Source organism: Phoxinus phoxinus (genome assembly GCF_949152265.1).
Source record: "Phoxinus phoxinus genome assembly, chromosome: 4".
NCBI lineage: Eukaryota > Metazoa > Chordata > Actinopteri > Cypriniformes > Leuciscidae > Phoxinus > Phoxinus phoxinus.
This window is the reverse complement of record NC_136879.1, coordinates 3,622,918-3,645,446: the sequence shown is the minus strand read 5'-3', so window position 1 is coordinate 3,645,446 and position 22,529 is coordinate 3,622,918. Positions and strand designations below refer to the sequence as shown.

The 22,529-nt window shown below is 40.1% G+C and overlaps 1 protein-coding gene across 4 annotated transcripts in view; it reads right to left on the bottom strand.

Moving 5' to 3' along the window:
• Positions 1-22,529, bottom strand: part of p2ry13 (purinergic receptor P2Y13) — a 54,770-nt gene that overhangs the window by 6,481 nt on the left and 25,760 nt on the right. For 2 of the 4 annotated variants that reach the window (XM_079610551.1, XM_079610554.1), the window contains exon 1: positions 9,203-9,599. The exons of the other annotated variants lie outside the window; for them this stretch is intronic. The gene's annotated coding sequence lies outside the window, so the exon portion shown is untranslated. Of the gene's footprint in view, positions 1-9,202; positions 9,600-22,529 lie in introns of those variants that run through there. 4 annotated transcript variants of the gene reach the window in all.

Sequence of the window (22,529 nt, the reverse complement as noted above, 5' to 3'; positions counted from 1 at the left end):
GTCACATGCCTGTCCTGTCTCGTGTAGCACATGTGGGTTTTTGTGTTCCTGTCTCTGTCTCGATCCCAACCCTCCTTGTTATCTCATTATTGGTTTCATTTGCCCCACCTGTTGTTCCCTCATCACCTGCCTGATTTGTCCCTTTTATAAGTTCCTTTGTGTTTGCAGTCTGTGTCGGATCGTTGTCTTGTATACGTCTCCTGCTTTTCCGTGACCCTCTGGCATGTTTGTTTTTGAAGTTGTGGTTATGTTTTATATTATGGTTTTCTCCCTTGTGGGTTTTTGTTTTACTTTGTTTCCTTTTTTACAATAAATCTTTATTTATTTCTACATTTGGGTCCTCACTCAGTTTTCTTAATTATAACGTAACACTAACATTGAATTATAGAAGTCTATAATGTGTTGTGTGAATGCTAGGCCAAAGATATGTGTGAAGTCTATAATGTGTTGTGTGAATGCTAGGCCAAAGATATGTGTTTTTAGTCTAGATTTGAACTGACAGTGTGTGTCTGCTTCCCGGACAATGTTAGGAAGATTGTTCCAAAGTTTTGGTGCTAAATAGGAAAAGGATCTACCGCCAGCAGTCGATTTTGATATTCTAGGTATTATCAACTGGCCGCAATTTTGAGATCGCAATATACGTGAAGGACTATAATGCGTTAAGAGCTCGCTCAAGGACTGGGGAGCTAAACCATTTAGTCCTTTGTAAGTAATCAGCAATATTTTAAAATTTATATTATATTTAATTGGGAGCCAATGCAGTGTTGACAGAACGGGGCTAATATGCTCATACTTCCTAGTTCTGGTAAGAACTCTAACGGCTGCATTTTGAACTAGCTGTAGTTTTATTAAGCGTGCAGGGCAACCACCCATAATAGCATTACAATAATCTAGCCTTGATGTCATGAATGTATGAACTAATTATTCTGCATTTTTCATTGAGAGAATATGACATAATTTAGATATATATTTTTAAGATGAAAAAATGCGGTTTTACAGATACCAGACACGTGACTTTCAAATGAAAGATTGGTATCAAAGAGCACACCCAGGTTCCTAACCGACAATGAGGACTTAACAGAAGCCATCAAGTGTTATACAGTATTTTAGGTCATGTAAAAAGAAAAATGTCACAATCCATTACAATATTACATAAAACTAAACCAGGGCTCGCAAAATCGCCCGCCCGACGTCCCGGGGCTATTGTGTTTTCCAGTCGGGCTACCAAAATGCATAACCGGCCTGCCCGACGGGCTATCTGAACTAGTGTTCGCTTCAGTCTTGTTATAATCAGATTCAGCGCGTTCTTCGTCTTCAATCCGCAGTGGCGCCGAACAGAGCGCACGTCAGAAACAGAGGACAGGATGTGTGTGTGTGTGTGTGTGTGTGTATGTATCTGAGCCTCATTGGTCTGTCACTGCTCGTCAATGTCAGAATATTAGAGATTACCAATCAAATCAAAGTAGGCGGGATTTATATTCACAGAGCGCGAATTTGAGCAGAGCGACTCGACGCTTCAGTTTACGGTCAAGTGCGATAATGTAAGTAGCTAAACTAAATATTTCACATTTGACTTTTTTTAGGTCATAAATGTTAAACAAATGACAAATTATCAGGCAAACGAATTTACTTGTCTAATTTCGCCATTTTAAATTGAAAATAGGCCTTTGTAACGTGACTCGTGGAATGTAATTTGTTTACTGTCATTGTGAGGGGACGAGAAACAAAGCCGTTTTCATCTTGTTATGCACAATATTAATAACGAATGTGTACATGTTGAGAATTAATATAGTACAATTTGTAGCCTTCAGTAAATTAAAAAGATCAGCTTTAGGAGGGGAAGAGACAGGGCAAGATGAGGAGACTGAGAGAAAAAGAAAGAGTGATGGATAAGAAGTGAGAGCAGGTATTGACAAATACTGCCCGCTGACATGGTTTTAAAGCTATTTCTTATCCTTTTTTTGGCCTTCAAACGTCTTGAAATGCACATATCAGAGAAATAAAAAATTTGAACCCCCTAACAACCTTATATTTAGGACCTATTTGATTATAAAGCCCTTTTTGCGGCCCTGTATTAAGATCAATAATGAATGTGTACATATTGTGAATAAATTTAATAAACTTAGTTAGGCTACCTACCTTTCAGTAAATGAATGTGTCTGAGAAAATGATTGAAAATTAAAATGAAATCAACCTATCAGCTGACCCCAAGTTTACTTTCGTCATTGACAGACAAAAATGAAAAGCCTATCAGTCAAAGCTCAGCTTTAGGATGGGAAGAGCCAGAGCAAGAGAAAAACAAAGAGAAAAAGAGTGATGCTGATGAGGAGAGAAAATAATCAGCTGTGTGACATGGTTTTAAAGCTATTATTGTCCAATTTTTTTGGCATTCAAAACATCTTAAAAATGCACATATGTAGATCAGAGAAATCAAAATTTTCTCGGGCCCCCGAGAAAATTATTGCAGATTGGCCCTCGAACACCCCTAACTAGTCTACCTCACATTTGGGACCTCAGTGATGATAAAACCCTGCCATCTGCATGTTAATGAAACTAGTTAATTGTGAGCGTTAGACCCTAACCCAAAGTGTTACCTTTTTTTTATTTTTTTATTTTTATCATACCCTCATTGGGGGCTGAGCCACAGACAGATTAATGTTCCATACTGGTCACACACATTTCACTTCAGAGAACCAGATGTATATTTGTATTGATGATTCTAATTTGATTTTATATCCAATTGTTGATATTTGTGTTTTGAAAAAGTTTTTGATTCATGTTATGACTCCCAACCAATTTTCTACATTTAAAATTGTCTTTTTATGTGGGCTAGTAAAATTCATTTCGGGCTACCAAAATCTGAAGAGTGCCTGCCCGAAGGGCTACCAGCGATTTAGAAATTTTGCGAGCCCTGTAAACATATCCTGAATGAAAACTCATTATATATTTTGTATTGTGCGCTCATAGTTCCATCCATGACCTATTGTGTGGAGGTTTGGGGGCATTCATATAAAACCAATTTAAATCCAATATATATGTTACAAAAAAGAGCAATTAGGATTATAAAACACGTTGACTATTATGAACCAACAAAACAATTGTTTAGTAATTTAAATGCTTTAAAATTTGTTGATTTAGTTAATTTCTATACTGTACAGACAATGTATAAGGTCTATAATAATTTGCTTCCAAACTGTATCCAGAGACTGTTTGAAATAAGAGAAAGTCAGTATAAACTAAGAGGAATACATATGTTTAAAAAAAATAAGGGCAAGAACTAATATAAAAAATAGATGCATATCTGTCAAAGGGGTTAATCTATGGAACAATTTGCACAATGATTTAAAATTGTGTAATTCACTTAGTAAATTCAAGAAAATGTTTAAAAATAAGGTGGTAAATAATGATTTAATTCAATGTGTATGAAAATAAAAATGTTTCCCCCTATGTACATATTATACTAGTATCTGAAATGTGTACTTCGATGTTTTTTGTTGTTGTTGTTTGTTTTTTGTTTTTCCTTTTCTTTTCTCTTGTCTTGTATTAATTAATACCTGTGGAAAAAGTGACGCTCATTTGATTGATAATTATGTATAAAGGGTAGGCTTAATAAGCAGAGGCTTCAGCCTACACCTTTTTCGGTTATTATGTATAGCTTTATTTTATTTGTTTGAGAAGTGCTTATCTGTGAGGACCGAAATAAAAATATTATGTTAAAAAAGAGGTCATTATGTCAGGAAGTTTTTTTGTCCAATAATTAGAATCTCTGTTTTTTCTGAATTAAGTTGAAGGAAATTGCAAGTCATCCAGTTTTTATATCAACTTAGCATTCTGTTAATTTTTTGAATTGGTAAATTTTATCAGGGCGTGAACAATTTTAGAGCGGAGTATCATCAGCATAACAGTGAAAGCTAATGCCATGCTTCCTAATGATATATCCTAAGGGTAGCATGTACAGAGTGAACAGCAACGGTCCTAGTACTGAGCCTTGTGGTACACCATACTGAACTTTTGATCGATAAGACATCTCTTCATTTACTGCTACAAGCTGATAACGGTCAGATAAGTATGATTTAAACCATGCTAGTGCAATTCCACTAATGCCAACATCATTTTCGAGTCTATTTAAAAGAATGTTGTGGTCGAAAGTGTCAAATGTAGCACTAAGATCGAGTAACACTAATAGAGATACAACCATGATCGGATGATAAGAGAAAATCATTTGTGACTCTAATGAGAGCTGTCTCAGTACTGTGGTACAGTCTAACTCCTCGCAGATATAATTTATTGCTAAAGTTGCGTTTTTTTAACAAGTGGTTTAATCATAGCCAGCTTAAATGTTTTTGGTACCTATCTCAAGCTGAGCTTGACAACATAGATGTGACGTGAGCAACCTGTCTGACAGTTGTAAGTCTTCTAGTAGCTGTGCCAAGAGAAATCTGAATCATTTTTTTCCAAATCTTGTAGAGACGGAGAGCGTGACTATTAGCTGACCATGAGCTAGCAGCAGGATCAACTTTGACTCTCTATGGGCTTCTCCCTTGACTTTATCAGACTTTATGCCTCCATGTCCCCCCTTGCGAGCTTCTCCGCCTGTCTATACAATAATTTCTCGACTGTGCGACAGTCGAGTGGTTATGACGCAATCGTTAGCCTATTTTAACAAAAACTGCTTAAATAAATAATGGACAAATGGAGTCTTTAAACGCCTCAGATGTAAAGTTATTCGCTGTCAAAGTGAATGGGAGTCAATGGAATGCTAACAGCAGGTGATGGCTTGATAGCCAATGGGGAAGCTTCGGTTTCCGGCGGATGGATTACCCCCTTGACGAGGAGCCCCGCAACCCCACAGTACCCTCCAAGTCTGAGTCTCTTCACGTCATGCCTGTCGAACCTGAGCTTCTTCACATCACGTCACGCCTGCCGAGCCTGAGCTTCTTCACATCACGTCACGCCTGCCGAGCCTGAGCTTCTTCACGTCACGCCTGCCGAGCCTGAGCTTCTTCACGTCACGTCTGCCGAGCCAGAGACTGTTCACGTCATGCCTGCTGTGCCTATGTCTTCAGACAGGATGGCCGCTGCACCTGAGCCAGCTCCAGATGATGCACCGCCCACACCATGCCGCGGCCCAGGTCCGCCCACGCCATGCCACGGCCCATGTCCTGTCCCCCTGCATGGGCCTGGCCCATCATCCCTCCCCCAAGATTTCACCACCCTCCATTGTTCACAGGTGTCCCTTGTCTTGTCATTAGGCTTGTGTATATGTAAGCCCTCTTGTATGCCATGTGTTTTTTCAAGTATTGTTTCCTTTATTCCACAAGTTGTAAGTCCATGTTCATGTTTCATTTTGAGTTTTCATGCCACGCCATGTTTTTGTTTCATGTTTAATCTTATTTGTAAATAAACTGCACGTGGGTTCTCCAATACTTGCATCCACTGGATCCCCTTACACTCTGGAAGCATCTCTTTCAGTAGCTTAGTCGGTATAGGGTCTAACATACATGTTGTCGAATTTAGATGAGTTAACGAGTTTAGAAAATTCTTCCTCTCCAATAGCAATTAATTAATAAAGAAATGTCGTCAGGGAGGCTACAATGCAATACTGAAGTAGACGGTTACATAGTTATAATTTTCTCCCTAATAATATCAATCTTTTAAGTAAAGAAGTTCATAAAGTAATTACTGCTGTACTGCCCTTGAAGCTTTATTTTTCGTTAGTTTAGGTATCATTTCAAATAAATACCTAGGGTTTTGTTTATTTTCTTCTAACAGGGTTGAAAAATAAGCAGATCAAGCAGCTTTTAAGGCCCTCTGTATGCAATCGTGCTCTCTTTCCATGAAATGTGAAATACCTCTTGTTTTGTTTTCTTCCAGTTTTGGGATGGGCTACAGGACAATAGGCATCAGCTTGGTGAGAAGGCAACAACTGTTGGCGCAATTATTAGAAAATGGAAGAAGTTCAAGATGCCGGTCAATCTCCCTCGGCCTGGGGCAACATGCAAGATCTCACCTCGTGGGGCATCAATGATCACGAGGAAGGTGAGGGATCAGCCCAGAACTACACGGCAGGGCCTGTTCAATGACCTGAAGAGAGCTGGGACCACAGTCTCAAAGAAAACCATTAGTAACACACTACGCCTTCATGGATTAAAATCCTGCAGCGCATGCAAGGTCCCCCTGCTCAAGCCAGCGCATGTCCAGGCTGTCTGAAGTCTGCCAATGACCATCTGGATGATCCAGCGGAGGAGTGGGACAAGGCCATGTGGTCTGATGAGACAAAATAAAGCTTTTTGGTCTAAACTCCACTCGCCGTGTTTGGAGGAAGAAGAAGGATGAGTACAACCCCAAGAACACCATCCCAACCGAGAAGCATGGAAACATCATTTTTGGGGATGCTTTTCTGCAAAGGGGACAGGACGACTGCAGCTTATGGAGGGGAGGATTGATGGGGCCATGTATCGCGAGATCTTGGCCAACAACCTCCTTCCCTCAGGAAGAGCATTGAAGATGGGTTGTGGCTAGGTCTTCCAGCAGGACAACGGCCCGAAACACACAGCCAGGGCAACTGAGGAGTGGGTCCATAAGAAGTATCTCAGTCTCCAGACCTGAACCCAATATCAAATCTTTGGCGGGAGCTGAAAGTCAGTATTTCCCAGCGACATCCCCGAAACCTGAAGAATCTGGAGAGGGTCTGTATGGAGGATTGGGCCAAAATCCCCAGTGTGTGCAAACCTGGTCAAGAACTACAGGAAACGTATGATCTCTGTAATTGCAAACAAAGGTTTCTGTAACAATTATTAAGTTCTGCTTTTCTGATGTATCAAATACTTATGTAATGCAATAAAATGCAAATAAATTACTTAAAAATCATACAATTACTTAAAAATCATACAATGTGATTTTCTGAATTTTTAGATTCCGTCACTCACAGTTGAAGAGTTCCTATGATAAAAATTACAGACCTCTACATGCTTTGTAAGTGGGAAAACCTGCAAAATGGGCAGTGTATCAAATACTTGTTCTCCCCACTGTGTATGTATATATATATTAGGGGTGGAGCCGAACCCGAATACGGTATTCGGAAAGGCACAAATAACGTGTTTTTTACAAATACTTATTTCGAACAAATACTTAAAAAAATACGGACACAGGCTGCTCCACACAGCAACAGAGAGCAAAAAAACACTTAACTCCATCACTATTTTTGTTGAATAGATTTTTGTACCTTAACTGGGTTCCTGAGGCAGTTTATAACTTTTGAGAAGCGGAGTTTGATCGGGAGATTATTCCATTACGCTGCATTATTGACGTCTGCAGTCGGGTGCTCTCATGTTCGCTCTGTTTAGCGTGGTAATTTAGACAATAGGCTGTTAACAGAGTAACGTTAACGTTCGGTTAAAAAGGCGTGTGTAGTTGTGTCGAATTGTATGCACGTGTGGGAGTTATATGGTACGTTTAAGTTACTCTGTCTTTTGCACACAGCAAGATGTAGGCTTCATAATGTTCAGGTATTTATTAGTTGTTGGTTTAACCATGGATGAGGTAATGGCTGTTATGTTATTTTCTTTTCAATGACGTTCCTTGTTTCATTGCTGGATTTATGGAAAAACATCAACCAATATTGCATATCCATAATTATTATAATGGATATAATTAAAGAATACTTACACTTTAACGTAAATTAGAAGTGTAACGCATTTGAATTTGACTAAATTCATATTTTGAATTTTACTCGAATACAAATACTTTTCCCCCCTCAACAAATACAGATACAAATATCAGCTTCTTTGCACACCCCTAATATATATATATATATACACACATGTTATAAAATGCATTAAAATATGTATTTTTGTGAAAGGTTAAAATTTTGTCGTTGTTGTTTGAGGTGTTTTTGCAATATTGCCACATACATTTGTAAAAATATAACTAAAATGCCACAAAAAAATTAAGAATCATATTGTATTCACAAATTATTTATTTCAATAAACCAAATTGAAACAAATTATTCAAAGATATAAGACCAATAGCATTAAGCAGAAATGAATAAACACTGTGTGTGTGTGTGTGTGTGTGTGAATGCGAAAGTGTTTCTGTGTGGGCGTGCATGTGTTTTAGGTCTCACCCCTTCATATCTGCTTTTGTTCTGCATTTGTGGCTGACTTTGCAGTTTTTCTTTTTCTGTTCTGCGCTCAAGAATGTTTCCCTTCTCTATTATTAACAACTGCAAGACCAGATGTAGCATTTTCTAATCTGTTTCTTAAGAATCCAATTGTGAAAAAGGCTCAGCAGAAGTTGCACTTTCTTTTGCCAGCAGCAGTCCTACTCGGCAGTCATCAAGTCTGTCATGTGCACCTCTATAATGGATTGGTTTGAATTGTCCACCAAATTTGACAAACGTAGACTGTAATGGACAGTCAGGATCACTGAAATGATAATTGGTACACTGTAAGAAATTATAGTCTGCCCCGATCCAACTTCCACTCCAATATATACATTTATATCAAAATGTTCCTTCACTTAAAAGAGCTTAATTATCATATAGAGACAATTACATCCAATCAGTAATATGTAAATAATATAACAGAGGGCAATCAACAACCATCTTGGGCAAAACCACACTGCTTCGGGTTCTTTGTTTTAAACTTCACAGTCACGGCACATCAGACTCACTAGTCTAGCCTATGCTATAACACACAATAGTTGTGAAATAATTCTGTGACCACACTGCGTCGGGTCTATTCAACTACTTTAGAATTTCCTCAGAATCATTACAACAATCAGTTTCAAGTACGTTAGAAACCTACACATTTGTTTCAGTTACTTTAGAAACAACCAATCTAATATAACTCTGCCACCACACTACTTCGGGTTATTCAGTTACTTTAGAATCTTAACAGAATTATAAGAGACCAACACAAAGTTTCAGTTACTTTAGAAACTTTACACTTAAGCACTTTGTTTCAATTACTTTAGAAACAACAATTCCAATACAAGTCTGCCACCACACTGCTTCGGGCTTATTCAGTTACGTTAGAACCTTAAACAAAATTGTACGGAATAGGCTTAAAACTCCTCCTGCTAATACTGAATAAACCAAATTCGATCTCTTCTGTCCTTAATTTTACTTTTCTAGATTCTTTTAAAACGAGGAATTCCTTGACAAAAACAGCATAAATGAAAGAAAACAGCTTTTTCTTACCTTTTCTCTTCTTTGTTGGAAATCCGTCGACTGGGCTGGCTCGCCAATGTAAGAAAAAATGATGTGGACGTTGAAGATCTCAAAAATGAAGTTTATTCCAGCAAAGTAGTGGCAAGGTACACAAAAGCACCTTGGGTTCACCGGCGTCAAAATGAACCCAGATCATCCAAATCTCAAACCTTTTATCCTGGTACAGTTTACAACTCTTAATGCAAATGAAGTTCCTCTTATCGTGACAGCTGTGGTCTGTATGTTAATGAAGTTGAGACACCCCCTTGTCTGAGAAGATTCTCTGTGTCCCACACCCATTCTACAATTGATTACCATTTGTTCAGGATATGATCAACCCAAATGGTCAACTCTTAATGTAAATGAAATCAGAACAGCAAATGGTTTAGATGATACAATCTATCTGAAGTGATCACATCTTTGATCTTCTGTTAGAACAGTCAAATGTTTTACGGTGACAAGCTATTTGAAGTCCCTGTAATCAAAATGGTCGTTGGTTGCCCTCTGTGATACTATTTATTTACATATTACTGAGATTGGATGTAATTGTCTCTATATGATAATTAAGCTCTTTTAAGTGAAGGAACATTCTGATATAAATGTATATATTGGAGTGGAAGTTGGATCGGGGCAGACTATAATTTCTTACAACACCTTCTTTATACACCTCAAGGGCATGAAAAATAATCTCAGAACTCCCCACCACCCACACACAAAAGTAACAACCTCATTGTACTTCTGCACTGTAAAACAAAATAACGTCTATGCAATTTTTATAAAAAAGCACTGAGAAATTGCTACAGTAAAATAATGTTGGCTAACAGGTTTGTAGGTTAATTTGTTAACTGTAAATTACTTTCCCAGAAATGTATATTAAGCATGTTTACATGCACAATGATGTGCTGATAACTCCTAACAATCAGCTTGCGAAAAAATTGCATGCAAACCAATAACCCGACAATACAAGTATTGTGTTGGATGAAGTCACAGACGCACTTACTTAAAGGCTATAAAAAGTGTACCTGAACAACATTTTGTTCCTCTAGTCTAGTGTGTAGAGTGTCGTGATGTGACGAGGAAAGCACACCACACACTAACAGATTCCATTCACAAACAGCCTGAGTCCCGAACACGAGAAATCTTGCAAAATATCTTGCACAAGCGTGACTTTAACCCTCTGGGGTCGGCAAACGCGCGGGCGTGTTTTGCTGTTTTTTTTTTTACATAGCAGCAACATAGACTTACAATACTCCGTCATGTATGGTCATACAGACTTAAGAAATATGAAAAAAGAATCTGAGATGTCTACTTTTGTATGTGTCCACTTGCAATCAAAACAAAATGTGCTTTTGTAAAATAAAGAAATTAAACGGTGTGCTTTCTGCCTCCGTCTCGTGATTTTTTTTTCTTGAGCACGTCTCTAAACATAAACAAAACTCAGCGAATACTTGTCACATATTTATGAGATATATATCTTTATAAACATTTAAGTGTGTAGTTTTAAATGACCTGATTCAAAAAGAAAACAAATATTCTCTGTTTAAGTAATTTGTATAAAACCAACAAGATATCCAGTTTCTCAAACCCTAGCTCATTATTTTTAATGTGACCGCACTCACACGCTGTCACAGTGTCTGGTTTATGTTCCTTGGGTCACCACTAGATGTCCTCCTTCCCCACGGTGTCCATCACACTATTGAACTACATTTCCCACGATCCTTGTCTTCTCATTGCACTCGGCTGGTTCCTTATCACTGATCATTGCACTCAGCCATTTCCCCATTATCATTGTCTATTCCCTGTGTATTTATACCCTGTCTGTTTTAGTATGTGTCACGGAGTCCTTATCTATTATCACGCCATTTCGGAGTCCTGGTTTCTCGTCTGTTCTGGTTTCATGTTTGGATTGATCTTATGGTTTTGACCCCTGCCTGGACTGTTTGTGAGTACGGATTTCCCCAATAAATACACTTACTGCATTTGGATCTTCTCCCTTGTCTCATTGAGTGTGGATCGTGACAGAAGGACTCCGTCACAATGCAAGGATCCAGCGGTATGTGTTCCAGCTTCTCTTCCCCAGCCATCGAGCGGGAGAGGAGGGATTGTTTTGAGGGGACCCGCCTGGTTGTTTTTCGTGGGACCCGGGGAGGTCGCAGAGGAGGAGGTGGTCGAGAACAAGGCCAACACCACCCTCCACCTTGGCCCCCCTTCGTCCCTGGACTGGTGAGGGACGGATTAGAGCCACCATCTCGCCATCGCGGGCGGAGAAGGGGAAGACGTACGTCCGCCCATCCAGAGACTGTTCACGTCCCGTCTGCCCAGCCAGAGTTTGTTCACGTCCCATCTGCCCAGCCAGAGTCTGTTCACGTCCCGGCTGCCCAGTCAGAGACTGTTCACGTCACGTCTGCCCAGTCAGAGACTGTTCACGTCACGACTGCCCAGTCGGAGACTGTTCACGTCCCGTCTGCCCAGTCAGACACTGCTCACGTCCCGTCTGCCCAGTCAGAGACTGTTCACGTCCCATCTGCTCAGTGTGAGACTGGTCTAGAGATGCCCATTTGTGGGGCCGCCAAGGCTATGATGGATTATTTAGAGCGTCTGGCTCGGATCCTGGACATGCCAGTGTCTGCTGTTCCAGAGCCAGAGCCAGTGTCTGCTGTTCCAGAGCCGGAGCCAGTGTCTGCTGTTCCAGAGCCGGAGCCAGTGTCTGCTGTTCCAGAGCCGGAGCCAGTGTCTGCTGTTCCAGAGCCGGAGCCAGTGTCTGCTGTTCCAGAGCCGGAGCCAGTGTCTGCTGTTCCAGAGCCGGAGCCAGTGTCTGCTGTTCCAGAGCCGGAGCCAGTGTCTGCTGTTCCAGAGCCGGAGCCAGTGTCTGCTGTTCCAGAGCCGGAGCCAGTGTCTGCTGTTCCAGAGCCGGAGCCAGTGTCTGCTGTTCCAGAGCCGGAGCCAGTGTCTGCTGTTCCAGAGCCGGAGCCAGTGTCTGCTGTTCCAGAGCCGGAGCCAGTGTCTGCGGTTCCAGAGCCGGAGCCAGTGTCATCTGTTCCTGAGTCGGGTCTGGTGGTTCCGATTCCGGTGGTCCGGAGACGGAGGAGGAGAAGGAGAAGGGCCTCTTCAACGGACCGTCCGGTGGTTCCTAATCCAGAGACCATCCCAGAGGTGACTGCCATCCCTGACGTGCCGGTTAGGCATGCTGCTCTGCCAGCCCCGCCCGAGCTGCTCGCCCTGCCGGCCCCGCCCGAGCTGCTCGCCCTGCCGGTCCCGATCCAGCATCACGTCACGCCCGCCGAGCCTGAGCTTCACGTCTCGCCCGCCGAGCCTGAGCCGGTGGTGTCTGTTCCAGTTCCTGAGCCGGTGGTGTCTGTTGCAGTTCCTGTGCCTGAGCCGGTGGTGTCTGTTCCTGTGCCTGAGCCGGTGGTGTCTGTTGCAGTTCCTGAGCCGGTGGTGTCTGTGGCAGTTCCTGAGCCGGTGGTGTCTGTTGCAGTTCCTGAGCCGGTGGTGTCTGTTCCAGTTCCTGAGCCAGGGTCTGTCTCTGTTCCGCCTTGGTCTTCACCGCCATGGCCGCCCGAGGGGTCGTCTCCGCCCTGGCCGCCAGATGGACTGTCGTCTCCGCCCTGGCCGCCCGATGGACTGTCTGCTTCGCCACGGCCGCCGGTTAAATTGTCATCCCCTGTTCCTGTTCCCCTTCATGGTCCTGGCCCTCCATCCCTCCCCCTGATCCTCCACCATTCTACCTGGACTCTTGTTTTGTTTGTTTTTTGTGGGTCTTGGAGCGTCTGGTAGCCGCTCCGTAGAGGGGGGGTTATGTCACAGTGTCTGGTTTATGTTCCTTGGGTCACCACTAGATGTCCTCCTTCCCCACGGTGTCCATCACACTATTGAACTACATTTCCCACGATCCTTGTCTTCTCATTGCACTCGGCTGGTTCCTTATCACTGATCATTGCACTCAGCCATTTCCCCATTATCATTGTCTATTCCCTGTGTATTTATACCCTGTCTGTTTTAGTATGTGTCACGGAGTCCTTATCTATTATCACGCCATTTCGGAGTCCTGGTTTCTCGTCTGTTCTGGTTTCATGTTTGGATTGATCTTATGGTTTTGACCCCTGCCTGGACTGTTTGTGAGTACGGATTTCCCCAATAAATACACTTACTGCATTTGGATCTTCTCCCTTGTCTCATTGAGTGTGGATCGTGACACACGCGCAAAAGATATTGACATGCAAATCGCACTCATTACCTCAAACACAAAGCACCTAACCTCATCAGTCCTCTGCTGTTTGCCAAGTTTGGAAGATGCGCGCGAGCTTATTGGATTTACATCCAAAGAAGAAGAAGAACGCGATTTGAAGACAAAGATTTTAAGGGAAGAAATATTTCTGAATTATATTAGTTAGTGTTATTGTTGCATAAACTTCACATTCAGTGGCTCCATCGCTTCAGCAAATGATCTCTTGCACGCGCTGTCTGTTTGAAAAGCAAAACGCATGTTTTTACTCCAATCTCATTACATAACGTCATAACAATTGTAAACATTTGAAGTAACATGATAATCAATTATATTTTTACTCTAGTGTAGTGTTACTGAAGTGTTTAACGATTTATAGGCTGCCTAGCTGCTATAGGCTTGTTATTATTATTGTAAGCAGCACTGCACGTATATGCCTACAAGGCACAACAAGGTGTTCATTACATAGGCTTTATTTTTTTAACCCTCTGGGGTCTAAGGTGTTTTTGGGGTCCTTGAGATGTTTTGACATGCCCTGATATTTGTATTTTTTTCAGTTGCTTATAAACATATTAATGGCAAAGGTGTAATTACACTATATTTAGCACGAACATGGCTATCATAATATGTGAGCAACATGTATGTACATGTTTGCATTTTTGAGAGAATATTATTTATGCGTGGTTATTCAAAAAACTCAAACTTAAATTGTCTGATATAAGACCACATACGACCAACTTCACATATTCCCACAATACTTTTGACTAATGGATGTTGTCGGCTAGAGTTTTTACTTCAAAATGATCTGAAAATCATCCGGGCTAATCGGTCACATTAAACAATAGATTGATTTAAATTTTGTTAGACACTTTTTGTTTGGAAAGGCAATATGCAGGTGGGCGTGAATGATCCAACAAGGTTCAGAGTTGGAAACATCTTGAAAAAAAGTGTATTTTTCCACAAACTGTGTATGCTTGCAAATTGCATAATATCCAAGGTAAACATTTCTAGTAATTGTGCAGTTAATTCTCATTCGTATTTTCAGAAAGTTTTGGATGTAGGCTATCGTCTCCCCAAATTTGTCACTAATAAAACACAAAAATAATTTACTAATAAAACACAAAAATAATTTAAAGAGAAGGCTTATATTGACCTTTTAAGATTTAGTTTGCACCTTGTAAATTAGGTTTTGATGTGGCAATAAAAACTTTATAATCTATCCAACACGAAATGTTGTCTTTCATATTTCGTCTGTAACATATCGTCTTTTATAATATATATTAGGGCATAAATGTTAATTTGCAGTTCAATATGTTGCTTATACAAAGACATTTTATTTCAACGTATTCAGTCGATTTTTACTCAGTTTTTTTTAAACTAATTTTATCTCAGTAGGCAATATAGATAGTTTGCTAAAAGCTAAATTCATTCACACACAGACACGCGCGAGCTGGAGTAAACAACAGCATCTGTGCCATTCATTCATTCAAACACAGAAACGCGATTCAAATTTAAACAGTCTTTTGCGGTTTACAGACACCATTTCATATCGCTATTAGAACAAAGCACTTACTGATGATCTGCAGCTGGATCCGTTGTTAGGCTACTCCAGCACGTTTGAGGTAAAATTTCCAGGATTATCACGATATTATTATTCCTCACAGCGAGTGTGTTTTCCAGCTGTTGTGGGCGTTGACTGGTTTGCATGTGTTGCTTCAGATCTGCGTTTGAATAGCGTGCGCTCTCCATGGGCGTGTCACATTAGCAGAGTAATGAGGTGCCAGAACGATTATGAGAATGGCTGATCTCTCGCTCTTTTTATATAGATTACATAAACAGAGAATATTTCTTTTAGTTTTGAATTAGATAATTTAAAAATACACACTTAAATGATTATAGAGACATATATCTCATGTCTGAGTGAATAGTATTCGCTGAGTTTTGTTTAAGTTTAAACAGAGCTACTGTTCGGACGCTCTTGCTTACTGCTCCGCGCTTTGCTCTATCGCTTTTATATTTTTATATTTTATCTTCTTTTATCAACTAATTTTAACCTCAGCAAATCAGCACAGTGCCCAAACGCTTGGATTACAACAAAAAAGCTGAATTATTTTACTCGACCAGCCTCCCACTGAAAGCTTACATTCCGGGGAAGAGAAAACACAACTGCATAAGGATAAGAGAAAATTATTTATAAAACTGCAGCAATTGCCACAGACTTTTACAAAGGATTGCAGTTCTTGAAACAAAGTTTTTTGCGGGACCACCAAACCAGACGGAACACACAACAGAGCTCCGTCATGGACGCCCTCAGCATACAGCAGGTGAGTTTCATGAATCTAGTGCTCCTCAACAGGCCATACTGAGTGTAAAGAAACAAGCCGATCGACTTACAAATCGATGGCACACACAGGGACCGAGACCCAAAGGCACTCGAGACATCAGATTGTCACGAGTATCACATATTGCCGCTGTAGCATCCTCTACCCATACTTGCCAACCTTGAGACCTCAGAATTAGGGAGATTTTCGGGAGGGGGTTTGAAATTCGAGAGTCTCCCGGAAAAATCGGGAGGGTTGGCATGTATGCCTCTACCCCAGATACGGCTCTGACAAGGATTGCAAACACTGGTCTCCTACCACCACCTATACATCTTGAGAACAGATTTGAAGTATTAATGAATGTAAATGAGGAATCCCCAAACGTGATGAATGTGATCGAACACAGACTGAATAAGCCAGTAGCTAACACTGATGCTAACTTGCGCTCAAGGTCGAGCAGACAGCGGCACACAGCTCAGAGCGCAGCCGAGCACACGACTCTGATAGTGGGTGACTCCATTATCAGAAACATTAGTAGCAGGAATACAACTACGTGCAGGGACCTTGAGAACATTCTGATGAAACATAAGACTGCAAATCGACTCATCATTCATGTGGGGAAAAATGATATTCATAAAGAGCAGTCAGAACTCCTCAAGAAGAATTTCAATGAACTTTTTGAAACACAAGATTGAAAGTACAAACATTCATCAGTGGACCACTCCCAGCAAGAGGAACAAACAGGTTTTAACGGTTGCCTGGGCTTAATACATGGCTCCAAAAAACCTGCAATATAAAAGGAGTGAACTTCATTGACAACTTCAATCTTTTCTGGAGTCAGAGGCAACTGTTCCAACAGGACGGCCACCCAAATAAACTTGGTTCAAGAGTGCTAAAGGACAATATCTACTTCTCCCTCAATCATCCTTCTGCAGTGTGTGCCAATCCATTCAACCTGAATGGCACACACACACCTGGACACAGTATGAATGACCACAGGACTTCAATCCAGCACCTGAATGGACATGCGGTTGACACGTCACACAAGGACAATGATAACACCACTCAGCCACAACAACTTCTGCTCACGGACACAATCTCAGCTGAGCCCTGCCCACAGAGCTCACCACAGATAGACTGTGACATAGTAGAACTGCTCCAAGATTCAGCACCCAAGGACGACTTCCTGGAAAACAGCCAGGGAAACCAGGACAGCATATTACAGCCTCCGATAACACCAGAGCAACAGCCCCTCTCACCAGACACGCTATCTCTATCTCCAGCATCTCCACTTCTGGGCTTCTCAGAGAAAATGGAAAAACTGGTGTACGCTGGAACCAAACTATCCCACTCTTTTGCAAGCCCCCAGATATCAACCAAAACACGGCAGGCCTCACAACCACCAAAGCCTGCGGGCCCCGCTCGCCCTCCCCCTCCTCCTGCAAGAGTTCTCCGGTCTCTGCCACAACGACAGGGGTCACACCCTCCTCCTTCTGCTCGAGGTGAACCAAAAACAACTGATACCAGCTCTCATTGATATGTGCCGGGTCCCCGCTATGATAACAGTAACTTTTTCAAATGTTTACAGAACAAGCGGGAACCCTGTGTGCCTGTATCTTTCTCTATTGCTGTTCGATTACATGATAGAAAGTCTAAGGCCTTCAAAAGCCGTACACCAAACCCATCTAATCTGGTGCCTATTACACGCCAAACTAAGACTGCTGCGCAGACAAAAAGTAAGACTGTTAAGTTAGCACTTTTAAACATCTGCTTACTTAAAAATAAATCACTTCTAGTCAATGACTTAAGACGGTCCTCGGTCGTTTCTGACCGAAATATTTTCTGTTTTGAATTTTTAAAAATCACAGCTTCATCTGAATGTTATTAAACTTGGTGACTTTTATGGCATTAGGTATGTGAATACAAAAAAAAATTGAGGTCATGATCCGAGCATGTTAAGTGGTCGTGAAAAAAATAGTCACACTTGTGGTCTTCGGTCAGAAATGACCGACCCATAGGAAATGAATGGGAAATTTACAAAAATTAAAAAAATTTCCGCATTTTTGTGTGTACAATCTACAAATCGGACACAATCCTAAAAAAAAGTACACCGCAGGAAAGGGGGGAAACTCTACAACATCAAGAGTGCAAAACAGACACACCCACCCACACACACACACACACACACATACAAACACACTTTTATACACATACACACCAATAAATTCAGATTACAAAAAATATGTTTTGAATTTTTAAAAATCACAGCTTCATCGGAATGTTACGAAACTTGGTGACTTTTATGGCATTATGTATGTGAACACACAAAAAATTGAGGTCATGATCCGAGCATGCTAAGTGGTCATAAAAAAAATAGTCACACTTGTGGTCTTTGGTCAAAAATGACCCCCATAGGAAATGAATGGGAAATTGACAAAAACACAAAAATTCACCAAAATTTTTTTTTAATTTTTTTTTAAGTACACAGTATTAAAGGGGTGACACTCTAAAACATCTAGAGAAAAAAAAAAAAATTCATTTTTTTTTTTTTATATATATATATTAAAATAATATATATTTATATTTATATTTATATTAAACATCATTATATCACTAAGCCATGATGACATATTAGGTGGATTGTGTGATTTCCACTCTAGGATAATTTTTCTAGGCTTTCTAACACAATGTTTAGGTTTGACTAATCATAATGCAAAAACTAACACTTTAAATCACTATTTCTAAAAAAATATATATATAAAACTTGATAAGAAATAGTTTTTGAGATTGTTTAAATATATATTCAAATCCACAAAAAAAAAAAAAAAAAAGTAAATGTGTCCATTAAACAGCTGGGGAAGTCACATGCCTCTCCATAGAGTGCTGTTTATGCCATCTAGTGGTTACAACATGGTTCTACGCTTTCTCTCCATACTCTCACCAGATGGCGCTAATCTGCTTCAACCATTTTTTTTTTGAAGGCCTAGACTCTATATTAAACTAAAATACTGCATTAAAAAAAAATAATAATAATCATTTTATCATTTTCAATGGCAAAAATAGACCATAAATATTGCATAAATATTAATAAATTCAATCAAATTCTCTCAAATACAAAATTTAAAAAAAAAAAATATTATAGAACAAAAATAAATTGCATTGGTTTTACTGGGATGGAGGAAATTGAATTTTTAGGTGTCCGGTCACTTCTGACCGGGAAGGCCCAGGAGGTGACTCCAAAACGAAGACCGTCTGAGGGTATATGTCGAACGTCGCATTACGAAACCGGAAAACAAAACGCATCGCTTCCGGTTCAGGTCTTTTGTATGTGCTTCATGCATTTTTTTACTGTTTTACTCAAGATAACTTAAAAGGAGCGAGCAAAGATGATCATAACCAATGTCCCTCGCATGTGAAGATCGATATTTAAAAGTAAAAAAAAAAAAAATCTTCACACTAACGTTAAGATATTTAAATAGAATAAAACGCCAATAACAAAGTGAGATAGGTAGGTTAGCTGATTACCTTAAAATTCCATAGATATCGGCGTCAGTTCATACGGCTGTTAACACTTTCTATGACAAGCGGATGCGATGAGACCAGGTTTCCGGTTTCGTCATGCGACGTTCGACATATACCCTATAACCGCATACAACCTGGATGTTATGTTTCTAAATGAAACTTGGCTAGAAGACAACTGCAGTGCAACTGTCCTCAATGAAACATCCCCTCCTAACTTTACTTTTATGAGTGTCTGCAGAGCGGGTAGGAGAGGTGGGGGTGTAGCTTCTCTTTTTAAAGATGTCTATCCATGTAAGCAAATATCATTTGGTAATTACCCGTCTTTCGAATATCTGGGTATTGTGTTAAAAGGTGCTCCACGCATTTTATTTATTATTGTTTATAGGCCTCCAAAATACTCTTCAGCCTTTGCTGAGGACTTTACAGAACTGCTATCAACCATTTCCTCAGAGTTTGACTGTTTTGCTATTGCTGGAGATTTTAACATTCACATGGATAATGCAGAAAACAATATGGCAAAAGAAATCAAAACTGTTTTAAAAACTTTTGATCTGACTCAGCATGTACATGGACCGACACACAATCGTGGACACACTCTAGATTTACTTATCAGTAAGGGTCTAAACATTTCATCGATTGTTATTAAGGATGTAGCACTGTCTGATCATTTCTGTATTTTCTTTGATATATTGATCTCTCCTGCCATTGAAGCTAGATCTGTGTCTGTCAAGAAGAGATGCTTAAATGAGAACACTAGTGTACTATTTATGAAGGCTATATCTTTAACACCAAGCATATCTGCTGACTCTGTTGATTTTCCACTTGATTCTTTTAACTCAAAAGTTAAAAGTGTAATTGATGATATTGCTCCTGTGAAAGTCAGGAAGAGTGGTAGACAAAAAGCACCTTGGAGAAACTCAACAGCAGTGCAAAATATGAAAAGACAATGCAGAAAAGCAGAGCGCATGTGGCGGAAGACAAAACTTGTAGTCCATTATAACATCTACTAAGACACCATCCATGCTTTCAATATGAAACTAGGCAAAGCTAGACAGACTTTCTTCTCAAATATTATAAACAGCAACTTAAACAACACACACACTCTTTTTGCTACTGTTGAGAGACTAACAAACCCCCCGAGCCAGATTCCCAGTGAAATGCTCTCAGACAGCAAGTGCAGTGAGTTTGCTTCTTTCTTCTCTGAGAAAATCAATAATATCAGAAAGGTGATCAGCACATCCTTGAGTTGCACTGGGGTCAGACAGATCAGACCACAACCTGAGAAAGTAGTAACTATGTCTGATTTCAAAGAAATTGATGGCAAAATTTTAGAAGAAACCGTACAGCACCTTAAAACATCAACCTGCGCCCTTGACGCTCTTCCCACATCTTTCTTCAAAAGTGTGTTAAACAGCTTAGAAGCAGATCTCCTAGAAGTGGTAAATGCCTCACTTCTCTCTGGAAGTTTTCCAAACTCCCTGAAAACTGCAGTTGTCAAACCCCTCCTGAAAAAGAGCAATCTGGATAAGACTATATTAAGCAATTATAGACCGATCTCAAATCTTCCTTTCATTGGCAAGATCATTGAAAAAGTTGTTTTCAATCAGCTGAACAAATTCTTAAGCTCGAACGGATACTTTGACAATTTTCAATCTGGTTTCCGATCGCATCACAGCACAGAGAACAGCGCTCATAAAGATAATTAATAAAGGCATAATAAATTGATAAAGGCAAATTATCAGTGCTGGTACTGCTTGACCTCAGTGCTGCTTTTGACACTGTTGATCACAACATACTTCTTGACAGGCTGGAAAACTGGGTGGGGCTTTCTGGGATAGTCCTAAAATGGTTCAGGTCATACTTAGAAGTGAGAGGTTATTATGTGAGTATAGGAGACCATAAGTCTGAGTGGACATCCATGACATGCGGAGTTCCTCAAGGCTCAATTCTTGCGCCACTCCTATTCAACCTGTACATGCTTCCAATGAGCCAAATAATGAGAAAGAACCATATCTCTTACCACAGCTATGCAGACGACACACAGATCTACTTAGCCCTATCGCCTAACGATTACAGCCCCATTGACTCCCTGTTCCAATGCATTGATGAAGTAAACAGTTGGATGTGCCAAAACTTTCTTCAGTTAAACAAAGACAAAACTGAAGTCATTGTGTTTAGAAACAAAGATGAAGTTCTCAAGGTGAATGCATACCTTCACTCTAGAGGTCAAACAACTAAAAATAAAGTCAGGAATCTTGGGGAGTCTTTAGAGTCAGACCTTAGCTTCAGTAGTCATGTCAAAGCAATAACTAAATCAGCATACTATCATCTAAAAAATATTGCAAGAATTAGATGCTTTGTTTCCAGTCAGGACTTAGAAAAACTTGTGCATGCTTTCATCACCAGCAAGGTGGATTATTGTAATGGACTCCTTACTGGCCTTCCCCAAAAGACCATAAGACAGTTGCAGCTCGTACAGAACGCTGCTGCCAGGCTTCTGAGCAGAACCAGAAAATTTGAACACATCACACCAGTCCTCAGGTCTTTACACTGGCTTCCAGTCACATTTAGGATTGATTTTAAAGTATTATTACTGGTATATAAATCATTTAATGGCCTAGGACCTCAATACATTGCAGATATGCTCACTGAATATAAACCCAACAGATCACTCAGATCATTAGGATCACATCAACTAGAAATACCAAGAGTTCACTCAAAGCAAGGAGAGTCCGCTTTTAGCTATTATGCCAGCCGCAGCTGGAACCAGCTTCCAGAAGAGATCAGGTGTGCTCCTACAGTAGCCACATTCAAATCCAGACTCAAAACACATCTGTTTAGCTTTGCATTTACTGAATGAGCATTGTAGAACAGTATTTGAATGACGATATTAAAGTTTTCGTCTGAGAAAGAACTAAGAATGTGAATGCAGGGCTAAGGAAAGTGAAAAGAATGTGCAAGTAAATGAAAGAGAAAAGGAAGTTGATAGATGGAAGTCGTAAGAAGATTGAAAGAGAAAAGAAAGTTGATAGATGGAAGTCGTAAGTCGTAAGAAGATTGAAAGAGAAAAGAAAGTTGATAGATGGTAATAAGATTGAAAGAGAAAAGAAAGTTGATAGATGGTAAGAAGATTGAAAGAGAAAAGAAAGTTGATAGATGGAAGTCGTAAGAAGATTGAAAGAGAAAAGAAAGTTGATACATGTAAGTCATAAGAAGATTGAAAGAGAAAAGAAAGTTGATACATGTAAGT